Here is a 17,700-nt window from a genome sequence, read left to right as displayed (position 1 = left end):
ACATCATAATGGAGTTTTGCATTATGACATCATAATGGAGTTTTACATTATGACATCATAATGGAGTTTTGCATTATGACATCATAATGGAGTTTTGCATTATGACATCATAATGGAGTTTTGCATTATGACATCATAATGGAGTTTTGCATTATGACATCATAATGGAGTTTTGCGTTATGACATCATAATGGAATTTTACATTATGACATCATAATGGAATTTTGCATTATGACATCATAATTGAATTTTACATTATGACATCATAATGGAATTTTACATTATGACATCATAATGGAATTTTGCATTATGACATCATAATGGAATTTTACATTATGACATCATAATGGAATTTTACATTATGACATCATAATGGAATTTTGCATTATGACATCATAATGGAATTTTGCATTATGACATCATAATGGAATGTTACATTATGACATCATAATGGAATTTTGCATTATGACATCATAATGGAATTTTGCATTATGACATCATAATGGAATTTTACATTATGACATCATAATGGAATTTTGCATTATGACATCATAATGGAATTTTGCATTATGACATCATAATGGAATGTTACATTATGACATCATAATGGAATTTTGCATTATGACATCATAATGGAATTTTGCATTATGACATCATAATGGAATGTTACATTATGACATCAAAAGGGAATTTTGCATTATGACATCATAATGGAATTTTGCATTATGACCTCATAATGGAATTTTACATTATGACATCATAATGGAATTTTACATTATGACATCATAATGGAATTTTGCATTATGACCTCATAATGGAATTTTACATTATGACATCATAATGGAATGTTACATTATGACATCATAATGGAATGTTACATTATGACATCATAATGGAATTTTACATTATGACATCATAATGGAATTTTGCATTATGACATCATAATGGAATTTTGCATTATGACGTCATAATGGAATTTTGCATTATGATGTCATAATGGAATTTTGCATTATGACATCATAATGGAATTCTATATTATGACATCATAATGGAATTTTGCATTATGACATCATAATGGAATTTTGCATTATGACATCATAATGGAATGTTGCATTATGACATCATAATGGAATTTTGCATTATGACATCATAATGGAATTTTACATTATGACATCATAATGGAATGTTACATTATGACATCATAATGGAATTTTGCATTATGACATCATAATGGAATTTTGCATTATGACATCATAATGGAATTTTGCATTATGACATCATAATGGAATTTTGCATTATGACATCATAATGGAATTTTGCATTATGACATCATAATGGAATGTTACATTATGACATCATAATGGAATTTTGCATTATGACCTCATAATGGAATGTTACATTATGACATCATAATGGAATTTTGCATTATGACCTCATAATGGAATTTTGCATTATGACCTCATAATGGAATTTTGCATTATGACATCATAATGGAATTTTACATTATGACATCAAAAGGGAATTTTACATTATGACCTCATAATGGAATTTTGCATTATGACCTCATAATGGAATTTTGCATTATGACCTCATAATGGAATTTTGCATTATGACATCATAATGGAATTTTACATTATGACATCATAATGGAATTTTGCATTATGACATCATAATGGAATTTTACATTATGACATCATAATGGAATTTTGCATTATGACATCATAATGGAATTTTGCATTATGACATCATAATGGAATTTTGCATTATGACATCATAATGGAGTTTTGCATTATGACATCATAATGGAATGTTACATTATGACATCATAATGGAATGTTACATTATGACATCATAATGGAATTTTGCATTATGACCTCATAATGGAATTTTGCATTATGACATCATAATGGAATTTTGCATTATGACATCATAATGGAATTTTACATTATGACATCATAATGGAATTTTGCATTATGAACTCATAATGGAATTTTGCATTATGACCTCATAATGGAATTTTGCATTATGACCTCATAATGGAATTTTGCATTATGACATCATAATGGAATTTTACATTATGACATCATAATGGAATTTTGCATTATGACATCATAATGGAATTTTGCATTATGACATCATAATGGAATTTTGCATTATGACATCATAATGGAATTTTACATTATGACATCATAATGGAATTTTGCATTATGACATCATAATGGAATTTTGCATTATGACATCATAATGAAATTTTGCATTATGACATCATAATGAAATTTTGCATTATGACATCATAATGAAATTTTGCATTATGACATCATAATGGAATGTTACATTATGACATCATAATGGAATTTTACATTATGACATCATAATGGAATTTTACATTATGACATCATAATGGAATTTTGCATTATGACATCATAATGGAATTTTACATTATGACATCATAATGGAATTCTGCATTATGACATCATAATGGAATTCTGCATTATGACATCATAATGAAATTTTGCATTATGACATCATAATGGAATGTTACATTATGACATCATAATGGAATGTTACATTATGACATCATAATGGAATGTTACATTATGACATCATAATGGAATGTTACATTATGACATCATAATGGAATGTTACATTATGACATCATAATGGAATGTTACATTATGACATCATAATGGAATGTTACATTATGACATCATAATGGAATGTTACATTATGACATCATAATGGAATGTTACATTATGACATCATAATGGAATGTTACATTATGACATCATAATGGAATTTTGCATTATGACCTCATAATGGAATTTTGCATTATGACCTCATAATGGAATTTTGCATTATGACATCATTATGGAATTTTACATTATGACATCAAAAGGGAATTTTGCATTATGACCTCATAATGGAATTTTGCATTTAGACATCATAATGGAATTTTGCATTTAGACATCATAATGGAATGTTACATTATGACATCATAATGGAATGTTACATTATGACATCATAATGGAATGTTACATTATGACATCATAATGGAATGTTACATTATGACATCATAATGGAATTTTGCATTATGACATCATAATGGAATGTTACATTATGACATCAAAAGGGAATTTTTGCATTATGACATCAAAAGGGAATTTTACATTATGACATCATAATGGAATTTTACATTATGACATCATAATGGAATTTTACATTATGACATCATAATGGAATTTTACATTATGACATCATAATGGAATTTTACATTATGACATCATAATGGAATTTTACATTATGACATCATAATAGAATTTTGCATTATGACATCATAATGGAATTTTGCATTATGACATCATAATGGAGTTCTACATTATGACATCATAATGGAATTTTGCATAATGACATCATAATGGAATTTTGCATAATGACATCATAATGAAATTTTGCATTATGACATCATAATGGAATTTTGCATTATGACCTCTTAATGGAATGTTACATTATGACCTCATAATGGAATGTTACATTATGACCTCATAATGGAATGTTACATTATGACCTCATAATGGAATTTTGCATTATGACATCATAATGGAATTTTGCATTATGACCTCATAATGGAATTTTGCATTATGACATCAAAAGGGAATTTTCCATTATGACATCATAATGGAATTTTGCATTATGACCTCATAATGGAATTTTGCATTATGACCTCATAATGGAATTTTGCATTATGACCTCATAATGGAATTTTGCATTATGACCTCATAATGGAATTTTACATTATGACCTCATAATGGAATTTTGCATTATGACATCATAATGGAATGTTACATTATGACCTCATAATGGAATGTTACATTATGACCTCATAATGGAATTTTGCATTATGACCTCATAATGGAATTTTGCATTATGACATCATAATGGAATGTTACATTATGACATCAAATGGGAATTTTAGATTATGACATCATTATGGAATTTTGCATTATGACATCATAATGGAATTTTACATTATGACATCATAATGGAATTTTACATTATGACATCATAATGGAATTTTACATTATGACATCATAATGGAATTTTGCATTATGACATCATAATGGAATTTTGCATTATGACATCATAATGGAATTTTGCATTATGACATCATAATGGAGTTCTACATTATGACATCATAATGGAATTTTACATTATGACATCAAAAGGGAATTTTGCATTATGACATCATAATGAAATTTTGCATTATGACATCATAATGGAATGTTACATTACGACATCATAATGGAATGTTACATTACGACATCATAATGGAATGTTACATTACGACATCATAATGGAATGTTACATTACGACATCATAATGGAATGGTACATTACGACCTCATAATGGAATGTTACATTATGACCTCATAATGGAATGTTACATTATGACCTCATAATGGAATTTTGCATTATGACCTCATAATGGAATTTTGCATTATGACCTCATAATGGAATTTTGCATTATGACCTCATAATGGAATGTTACATTATGACATCAAAAGGGAATGTTACATTATGACATCATTATGGAATTTTGCATTATGACCTCATAATGGAATTTTGCATTATGACCTCATAATGGAATTTTGCATTATGACCTCATAATGGAATTTTGCATTATGACCTCATAATGGAATTTTGCATTATGACATCATAATGGAATTTTGCATTATGACATCATAATGGAATTTTGCATTATGACATCATAATGGAATTTTGCATTATGACATCATAATGGAATTTTACATTATGACATCATAATGGAATTTTACATTATGACATCATAATGGAATTTTACATTATGACATCATAATGGAGTTCTGCATTATGACATCATAATGGAGTTCTGCATTATGACATCATAATGGAATTTTGCATTATGACATCATAATGGAATTTTGCTTTATGACATCATAATGGAATTTTACATTATGACATCATAATGGAATTTTGCATTATGACATCATAATGAAATTTTGCATTATGACATCATAATGGAATTTTGCATTATGACATCATAATGGAATGTTACATTATGACATCATAATGGAATGTTACATTATGACATCATAATGGAATGTTACATTATGACATCATAATGGAATGTTACATTATGACCTCATAATGGAATTTTGCATTATGACCTCATAATGGAATTTTGCATTATGACCTCATAATGGAATTTTGCATTATGACCTCAAAAGGGAATGTTACATTATGACCTCAAAAGGGAATTTTACATTATGACCTCATAATGGAATTTTGCATTATGACCCCATAATGGAATTTTGCATTATGACCTCATAATGGAATTTTGCATTATGACCTCATAATGGAATTTTGCATTATGACCTCATAATGGAATTTTACATTATGACATCATAATGGAATTTTACATTATGACATCATAATGGAATTTTGCATTATGACATCATAATGGAATTTTACATTATGACATCATAATGGAATTTTACATTATGACATCATAATGGAATTTTACATTATGACATCATAATGGAATTTTGCATTATGACATCATAATGGAATTTTGCATTATGACATCATAATGGAGTTCTGCATTATGACATCATAATGGAATTTTGCATTATGACATCATAATGGAATTTTGCATTATGACATCATAATGGAATTTTACATTAAGACATCATAATGGAATTTTACATTAAGACATCATAATGGAATTTTACATTATGACATCATAATGGAATTTTACATTATGACATCATAATGGAATTTTGCATTATGACATCATAATGGAATTTTGCATTATGACATCATAATGGAATTTTGCATTATGACATCATAATGGAGTTCTACATTATGACATCATAATGGAATTTTGCATTATGACATCATAATGGAATTTTGCATTATGACATCATAATGGAATTTTGCATTATGACATCATAATGGAATTTTGCATTATGACATCATAATGGAATTTTGCATTATGACATCATAATGGAATTTTGCATTATGACATCATAATGGAATTTTGCATTATGACATCATAATGGAATTTTACATTATGACATCATAATGGAATTTTGCATTATGACATCATAATGGAATTTTGCATTATGACATCATAATGGAATTTTACATTATGACATCATAATGGAGTTCTGCATTATGACATCATAATGGAATTTTGCATTATGACATCATAATGGAATTTTGCATTATGACATCATAATGGAATTTTACATTAAGACATCATAATGGAATTTTACATTAAGACATCATAATGGAATTTTACATTATGACATCATAATGGAATTTTACATTATGACATCATAATGGAATTTTGCATTATGACATCATAATGGAATTTTGCATTATGACATCATAATGGAATTTTGCATTATGACATCATAATGGAATTTTGCATTATGACATCATAATGGAATTTTGCATTATGACATCATAATGGAATTTTGCATTATGACATCATAATGGAATGTTACATTATGACATCATAATGGAATGTTACATTATGACATCATAATGGAATGTTACATTATGACCTCATAATGGAATGTTACATTATGACCTCATAATGGAATTTTGCATTATGACCTCATAATGGAATTTTGCATTATGACCTCATAATGGAATTTTGCATTATGACATCAAAAGGGAATTTTACATTATGACATCATAATGGAATTTTACATTATGACATCATAATGGAATTTTACATTATGACATCATAATGGAATTTTACATTATGACATCATAATGGAATTTTACATTATGACATCATAATGAAATTTTGCATTATGACATCATAATGGAATTTTGCATTATGACATCATAATGGAATGTTACATTATGACATCATAATGGAATGTTACATTATGACATCATAATGGAATTTTGCATTTAGACATCATAATGGAATTTTGCATTTAGACATCATAATGGAATTTTGCATTATGACATCATAATGGAATGTTACATTATGACATCATAATGGAATTTTGCATTATGACATCATAATGGAATGTTACATTATGACATCAAAAGGGAATTTTTGCATTATGACATCAAAAGGGAATTTTTGCATTATGACATCATAATGGAATTTTACATTATGACATCATAATGGAATTTTACATTATGACATCATAATGGAATTTTGCATTATGACATCATAATGGAATTTTGCATTATGACATCATAATGGAATTTTACATTATGACATCATAATGGAGTTCTACATTATGACATCATAATGGAATTTTGCATAATGACATCATAATGAAATTTTGCATTATGACATCATAATGAAATTTTGCATTATGACATCATAATGGAATGTTACATTATGACCTCATAATGGAATGTTACATTATGACCTCATAATGGAATGTTACATTATGACCTCATAATGGAATTTTGCATTATGACCTCATAATGGAATTTTGCATTATGACCTCATAATGGAATTTTGCATTATGACCTCATAATGGAATTTTACATTATGACATCAAAAGGGAATTTTACATTATGACCTCATAATGGAATTTTGCATTATGACCTCATAATGGAATTTTGCATTATGACCTCATAATGGAATTTTGCATTATGACCTCATAATGGAATTTTGCATTATGACCTCATAATGGAATTTTGCATTATGACCTCATAATGGAATTTTGCATTATGACCTCATAATGGAATTTTGCATTATGACCTCATAATGGAATTTTGCATTATGACATCATAATGGAATTTTGCATTATGACATCATAATGGAATGTTACATTATGACATCATAATGGAATGTTACATTATGACCTCATAATGGAATGTTACATTATGACCTCATAATGGAATTTTGCATTATGACCTCATAATGGAATTTTGCATTATGACCTCATAATGGAATTTTGCATTATGACCTCATAATGGAATGTTACATTATGACATCAAATGGGAATTTTAGATTATGACATCATTATGGAATTTTGCATTATGACATCATAATGGAATTTTACAATATGACATCATAATGTAATTTTACATTATGACATCATAATGGAATTTTGCATTATGACATCATAATGGAATTTTGCATTATGACATCATAATGGAGTTCTACATTATGACATCATAATGGAATTTTACATTATGACATCATAATGGAGTTCTACATTATGACATCATAATGGAATTTTGCATTATGACATCATAATGAAATTTTGCATTATGACATCATAATGGAATGTTACATTATGACATCATAATGGAATGTTACATTATGACATCATAATGGAATGTTACATTATGACATCATAATGGAATGTTACATTACGACATCATAATGGAATGTTACATTACGACATCATAATGGAATGTTACATTACGACATCATAATGGAATGTTACATTATGACATCATAATGGAATTTTGCATTATGACATCATAATGTAATTTTGCATTATGACATCATAATGGAATTTTGCATTATGACATCATAATGGAATTTTGCATTATGACATCATAATGGAATTTTACATTATGACATCATAATGGAGTTCTGCATTATGACATCATAATGGAGTTCTGCATTATGACATCATAATGGAATTTTGCATTATGACATCATAATGGAATTTTGCATTATGACATCATAATGGAATTTTACATTAAGACATCATAATGGAATTTTACATTATGACATCATAATGGAATTTTGCATTATGACATCATAATGGAATTTTGCATTATGACATCATAATGGAATTTTGCATTATGACATCATAATGGAATTTTGCATTATGACATCATAATGGAATTTTGCATTATGACATCATAATGGAATGTTACATTATGACATCATAATGGAATGTTACATTATGACATCATAATGGAATGTTACATTATGACCTCATAATGGAATGTTACATTATGACCTCATAATGGAATTTTGCATTATGACCTCATAATGGAATTTTGCATTATGACCTCATAATGGAATTTTGCATTATGACATCAAAAGGGAATTTTACATTATGACATCATAATGGAATTTTACATTATGACATCATAATGGAATTTTGCATTATGACATCATAATGGAATTTTGCATTATGACATCATAATGGAATTTTACATTATGACATCATAATGGAATTTTGCATTATGACATCATAATGGAATTTTGCATTATGACATCATAATGGAATGTTACATTATGACATCATAATGGAATGTTACATTATGACATCATAATGGAATGTTACATTATGACATCATAATGGAATGTTACATTATGACATCATAATGGAATGTTACATTATGACATCAAAAGGGAATTTTTGCATTATGACATCAAAAGGGAATTTTACATTATGACATCATAATGGAATTTTACATTATGACATCATAATGGAATTTTACATTATGACATCATAATGGAATTTTGCATTATGACATCATAATGGAATTTTGCATTATGACATCATAATGGAATTTTGCATTATGACATCATAATGGAATTTTACATTATGACATCATAATGGAATTTTGCATAATGACATTATAATGAAATTTTGCATAATGACATTATAATGAAATTTTACATTATGACATCATAATGGAATGTTACATTATGACCTCATAATGGAATGTTACATTATGACCTCATAATGGAATTTTGCATTATGACCTCATAATGGAATTTTGCATTATGACCTCATAATGGAATTTTGCATTATGACCTCATAATGGAATTTTGCATTATGACATCATAATGGAATTTTGCATTATGACATCATAAGGGAATTTTACATTATGACATCAAAAGGGAATTTTGCATTATGACATCATAATGGAATTTTGCATTATGACCTCATAATGGAATTTTGCATTATGACCTCATAATGGAATTTTACATTATGACCTCATAATGGAATTTTGCATTATGACATCATAATGGAATGTTACATTATGACATCAAAAGGGAATTTTGCATTATGACATCATAATGGAATTTTGCATTATGACATCATAATGGAATTTTGCATTATGACATCATAATGGAATTTTGGATTATGACATCATAATGGAATTTTGCATTATGACATCATAATGGAATTTTGCATTATGACATCATAATGGAATGTTACATTATGACATCAAAAGGGAATTTTACATTATGACATCATAATGGAATTTTGCATTATGACATCATAATGGAATTTTGCATTATGACCTCATAATGGAATTTTGCATTATGACATCATAATGGAATTTTGCATTATGACATCATAATGGAAATTTGCATTATGACATCATAATGGAATTTTGCATTATGACATCATAATGGAATTTTGCATTATGACATCATAATGGAATTTTACATTATGACATCATAATGGAGTTCTACATTATGACATCATAATGGAATTTTGCATTATGACATCATAATGGAATTTTACATTATGACATCATAATGGAATTTTGCATTATGACATCATAATGGAATTTTGCATTATGACATCATAATGGAATTTTGCATTATGACATCATAATGGAATTTTACATTATGACATCATAATGGAGTTCTACATTATGACATCATAATGGAGTTCTACATTATGACATCATAATGAAATTTTGCATTATGACATCATAATGGAATTTTGCATTATGACATCATAATGGAATGTTACATTATGACATCATAATGGAATGTTACATTATGACCTCATAATGGAATGTTACATTATGACATCATAATGGAATGTTACATTATGACCTCATAATGGAATTTTGCATTATGACCTCATAATGGAATTTTGCATTATGACCTCATAATGGAATTTTGCATTATGACATCATAATGGAATTTTACATTATGACATCAAAAGGGAATTTTACATTATGACATCAAAAGGGAATTTTACATTATGACATCAAAATGGAATTTTGCATTATGACATCATAATGGAATTTTGCATTATGACATCATAATGGAATGTTACATTATGACATCATAATGGAATGTTACATTATGACATCATAATGGAATTTTGCATTTAGACATCATAATGGAATTTTGCATTATGACATCATAATGGAATGTTACATTATGACATCATAATGGAATGTTACATTATGACATCATAATGGAATGTTACATTATGACATCATAATGGAATTTTGCATTATGACCTCATAATGGAATTTTGCATTATGACCTCATAATGGAATTTTGCATTATGACATCATAATGGAATGTTACATTATGACATCAAAAGGGAATGTTACATTATGACATCATTATGGAATTTTGCATTATGACATCATAATGGAATTTTGCATTATGACCTCATAATGGAATTTTGCATTATGACCTCATAATGGAATTTTACATTATGACATCATAATGGAATTTTGCATTATGACATCATAATGGAATTTTACATTATGACATCATAATGGAATTTTGCATTATGACATCATAATGGAATTTTGCATTATGACATCATAATGGAATTTTGCATTATGACATCATAATGGAATTTTGCATTATGACATCATAATGGAATTTTACATTAAGACATCATAATGGAATTTTACATTAAGACATCATAATGGAATTTTACATTATGACATCATAATGGAATTTTGCATTATGACATCATAATGGAATTTTACATTATGACATCATAATGGAATTTTACATTATGACATCATAATGGAATTTTGCATTATGACATCATAATGAAATTTTGCATTATGACATCATAATGAAATTTTGCATTATGACATCATAATGGAATTTTGCATTATGACATCATAATGGAATGTTACATTATGACATCATAATGGAATGTTACATTATGACATCATAATGGAATGTTACATTATGACCTCATAATGGAATTTTGCATTATGACCTCATAATGGAATTTTGCATTATGATCTCATAATGGAATTTTGCATTATGACATCATAATGGAATTTTGCATTATGACATCATAATGGAATGTTACATTATGACATCAAAAGGGAATGTTACATTATGACATCATAATGGAATTTTGCATTATGACATCATAATGGAATTTTGCATTATGACCTCATAATGGAGTTCTGCATTATGACCTCATAATGGAATTTTACATTATGACATCATAATGGAGTTCTGCATTATGACATCATAATGGAATTTTGCATTATGACATCATAATGGAATTTTGCATTATGACATCATAATGGAATTTTGCATTATGACATCATAATGGAATTTTGCATTATGACATCATAATGGAATTTTGCATTATGACATCATAATGGAATTTTGCATTATGACATCATAATGGAATTTTGCATTATGACATCATAATGGAATTTTGCATTATGACATCATAATGGAATTTTGCATTATGACATCATAATGGAATTTTGCATTATGACATCATAATGGAATTTTACATTATGACATCATAATGGAATTTTGCATTATGACATCATAATGGAAATTTGCATTATGACATCATAATGGAATTTTGCATTATGACATCATAATGGAATTTTGCATTATGACATCATAATGGAATTTTACATTATGACATCATAATGGAGTTCTACATTATGACATCATAATGGAATTTTGCATTATGACATCATAATGGAATTTTGCATTATGACATCATAATGGAATTTTGCATTATGACATCATAATGGAATGTTACATTATGACATCATAATGGAATGTTACATTATGACATCATAATGGAATGTTACATTATGACATCATAATGGAATGTTACATTATAACCTCATAATGGAATGTTACATTATAACCTCATAATGGAATTTTGCATTATGACCTCATAATGGAATTTTGCATTTTGACCTCATAATGGAATTTTGCATTATGACATCATAATGGAATGTTACATTATGACATCAAAAGGGAATTTTGCATTATGACCTCATAATGGAATTTTGCATTATGACCTCATAATGGAATTTTGCATTATGACCTCATAATGGAATTTTGCATTATGACATCATAATGGAATTTTACATTATGACCTCATAATGGAATTTTGCATTATGACATCATAATGGAATTTTACATTATGACATCATAATGGAATTTTGCATTATGACATCATAATGGAATTTTGCATTATGACATCATAATGGAATTTTGCATTATGACATCATAATGGAATTTTGCATTATGACATCATAATGGGATTTTACATTATGACCTCATAATGGGATTTTACATTATGACCTCATAATGGGATTTTACATTATGACATCATAATGGAATGTTACATTATGACATCAAAAGGGAATTTTGCATTATGACATCATAATGGAATTTTGCATTATGACATCATAATGGAATTTTGCATTATGACATCATAATAGAATTTTACATTATGACATCATAATGGAATTTTGCATTATGACATCATAATGGAATTTTGCATTATGACATCATAATGGAATTTTACATTATGACATCATAATGGAATTTTACATTATGACATCATAATGGAATTTTACATTATGACATCATAATGGAATTTTACATTATGACATCATAATGGAATTTTGCATTATGACATCATAATGGAATTTTGCATTATGACATCATAATGGAATTTTACATTATGACATCATAATGGAGTTCTACATTATGACATCATAATGGAATTTTGCATTATGACATCATAATGGAATTTTGCATTATGACATCATAATGGAATTTTGCATTATGACATCATAATGGAATTTTGCATTATGACATCATAATGGAATGTTACATTATGACATCATAATGGAATGTTACATTATGACATCATAATGGAATGTTACATTATGACATCATAATGGAATTTTGCATTATGACATCATAATGGAATTTTGCATTATGATCTCATAATGGAATTTTGCATTATGATCTCATAATGGAATTTTGCATTATGATCTCATAATGGAATTTTGCATTATGATCTCATAATGGAATTTTGCATTATGACATCATAATGGAATTTTGCATTATGACATCATAATGGAATTTTACATTATGACCTCATAATGGAATTTTGCATTATGACCTCATAATGGAATTTTGCATTATGACCTCATAATGGAATTTTGCATTATGACCTCATAATGGAATTTTGCATTATGACCTCATAATGGAATTTTGCATTATGACATCATAATGGAGTTCTGCATTATGACATCATAATGGAATTTTGCATTATGACATCATAATGGAATTTTGCATTATGACATCATAATGGAATTTTGCATTATGACATCATAATGGAATTTTGCATTATGACATCATAATGGAATTTTACATTAAGACATCATAATGGAATTTTGCTTTATGACATCATAATGGAATTTTACATTATGACATCATAATGGAATTTTGCATTATGACATCATAATGGAATTTTGCATTATGACATCATAATGGAATTTTGCATTATGACATCATAATGGAATTTTGCATTATGACATCATAATGGAATTTTGCATTATGACATCATAATGGAATGTTACATTATGACATCATAATGGAATGTTACATTATGACATCATAATGGAATGTTACATTATGACATCATAATGGAATGTTACATTATGACATCATAATGGAATTTTGCATTATGACCTCATAATGGAATTTTGCATTATGACCTCATAATGGAATTTTACATTATGACCTCAAAAGGGAATTTTACATTATGACCTCATAATGGAATTTTACATTATGACATCAAAAGGGAATTTTGCATTATGACATCAAAAGGGAATTTTGCATTATGACATCATAATGGAATTTTACATTATGACCTCATAATGGAATTTTGCATTATGACCTCATAATGGAATTTTACATTATGACCTCATAATGGAATGTTACATTATGACATCAAAAGGGAATGTTACATTATGACATCAAAAGGGAATGTTACATTATGACATCAAAAGGGAATTTTACATTATGACATCATAATGGAATTTTGCATTATGACATCATAATGGAATTTTGCATTATGACCTCATAATGGAATTTTGCATTATGACATCATAATGGAATTTTGCATTATGACATCATAATGGAATTTTGCATTATGACATCATAATGGAATTTTGCATTATGACATCATAATGGAATTTTACATTATGACATCATAATGGAATTTTGCATTATGACATCATAATGGAATTTTGCATTATGACATCATAATGGAAATTTGCATTATGACATCATAATGGAATTTTGCATTATGACATCATAATGGAATTTTGCATTATGACATCATAATGGAATTTTACATTATGACATCATAATGGAATTTTACATTATGACATCATAATGGAGTTCTACATTATGACATCATAATGGAATTTTGCATTATGACATCATAATGGAATTTTGCATTATGACATCATAATGGAATTTTGCATTATGACATCATAATGGAATTTTGCATTATGACATCATAATGGAATTTTGCATTATGACATCATAATGGAATTTTACATTATGACATCATAATGGAGTTCTACATTATGACATCATAATGGAATTTTGCATTATGACATCATAATGAAATTTTGCATTATGACATCATAATGGAATTTTGCATTATGACATCATAATGGAATGTTACATTATGACATCATAATGGAATGTTACATTATGACATCATAATGGAATGTTACATTATGACATCATAATGGAATGTTACATTATGACCTCATAATGGAATTTTGCATTATGACCTCATAATGGAATTTTGCATTATGACCTCATAATGGAATTTTGCATTATGACATCATAATGGAATTTTACATTATGACATCAAAAGGGAATTTTACATTATGACATCAAAAGGGAATTTTGCATTATGACATCAAAATGGAATTTTGCATTATGACATCATAATGGAATTTTGCATTATGACATCATAATGGAATTTTGCATTATGACATCATAATATAATTTTGCATTATGACATCATAATATAATTTTGCATTATGACATCATAATGGAATGTTACATTATGACATCATAATGGAATTTTGCATTTAGACATCATAATGGAATTTTGCATTATGACATCATAATGGAATTTTGCATTATGACATCATAATGGAATGTTACATTATGACATCATAATGGAATGTTACATTATGACATCATAATGGAATTTTGCATTATGACCTCATAATGGAATTTTGCATTATGACCTCATAATGGAATTTTGCATTATGACATCATAATGGAATGTTACATTATGACATCATAATGGAATGTTACATTATGACATCAAAAGGGAATGTTACATTATGACATCAAAAGGGAATTTTACATTATGACATCATTATGGAATTTTGCATTATGACATCATAATGGAATTTTGCATTATGACATCATAATGGAATTTTGCATTATGACCTCATAATGGAATTTTGCATTATGACATCATAATGGAATTTTGCATTATGACATCATAATGGAATTTTACATTATGACATCATAATGGAATTTTGCATTATGACATCATAATGGAATTTTGCATTATGACATCATAATGGAATTTTGCATTATGACATCATAATGGAATTTTGCATTATGACATCATAATGGAATTTTACATTAAGACATCATAATGGAATTTTACATTATGACATCATAATGGAATTTTACATTATGACATCATAATGGAATTTTGCATTATGACATCATAATGGAATTTTACATTATGACATCATAATGGAATTTTACATTATGACATCATAATGGAATTTTGCATTATGACATCATAATGGAATTTTGCATTATGACATCATAATGAAATTTTGCATTATGACATCATAATGGAATTTTGCATTATGACATCATAATGGAATTTTGCATTATGACATCATAATGGAATGTTACATTATGACATCATAATGGAATTTTGCATTATGACCTCATAATGGAATTTTGCATTATGATCTCATAATGGAATTTTGCATTATGATCTCATAATGGAATTTTGCATTATGACATCATAATGGAATGTTACATTATGACATCAAAAGGGAATTTTGCATTATGACATCATAATGGAATTTTGCATTATGACATCATAATGGAATTTTGCATTATGACCTCATAATGGAGTTTTGCATTATGACATCATAATGGAATTTTACATTATGACATCATAATGGAGTTCTGCATTATGACATCATAATGGAATTTTGCATTATGACATCATAATGGAATTTTGCATTATGACATCATAATGGAATTTTGCATTATGACATCATAATGGAATTTTGCATTATGACATCATAATGGAATTTTGCATTATGACATCATAATGGAATTTTGCATTATGACATCATAATGGAATTTTGCATTATGACATCATAATGGAATTTTGCATTATGACATCATAATGGAATTTTGCATTATGACATCATAATGGAATTTTGCATTATGACATCATAATGGAATTTTGCATTATGACATCATAATGGAATTTTATATTATGACATCATAATGGAATTTTGCATTATGACATCATAATGGAATTTTGCATTATGACATCATAATGGAATT

The sequence above is a fragment of the Eleutherodactylus coqui genome, chromosome 8 (assembly GCF_035609145.1).
Source record: "Eleutherodactylus coqui strain aEleCoq1 chromosome 8, aEleCoq1.hap1, whole genome shotgun sequence".
NCBI classification, from domain to species: Eukaryota; Metazoa; Chordata; class Amphibia; order Anura; family Eleutherodactylidae; genus Eleutherodactylus; species Eleutherodactylus coqui.
Note: the sequence above shows the minus strand (reverse complement) of the source record.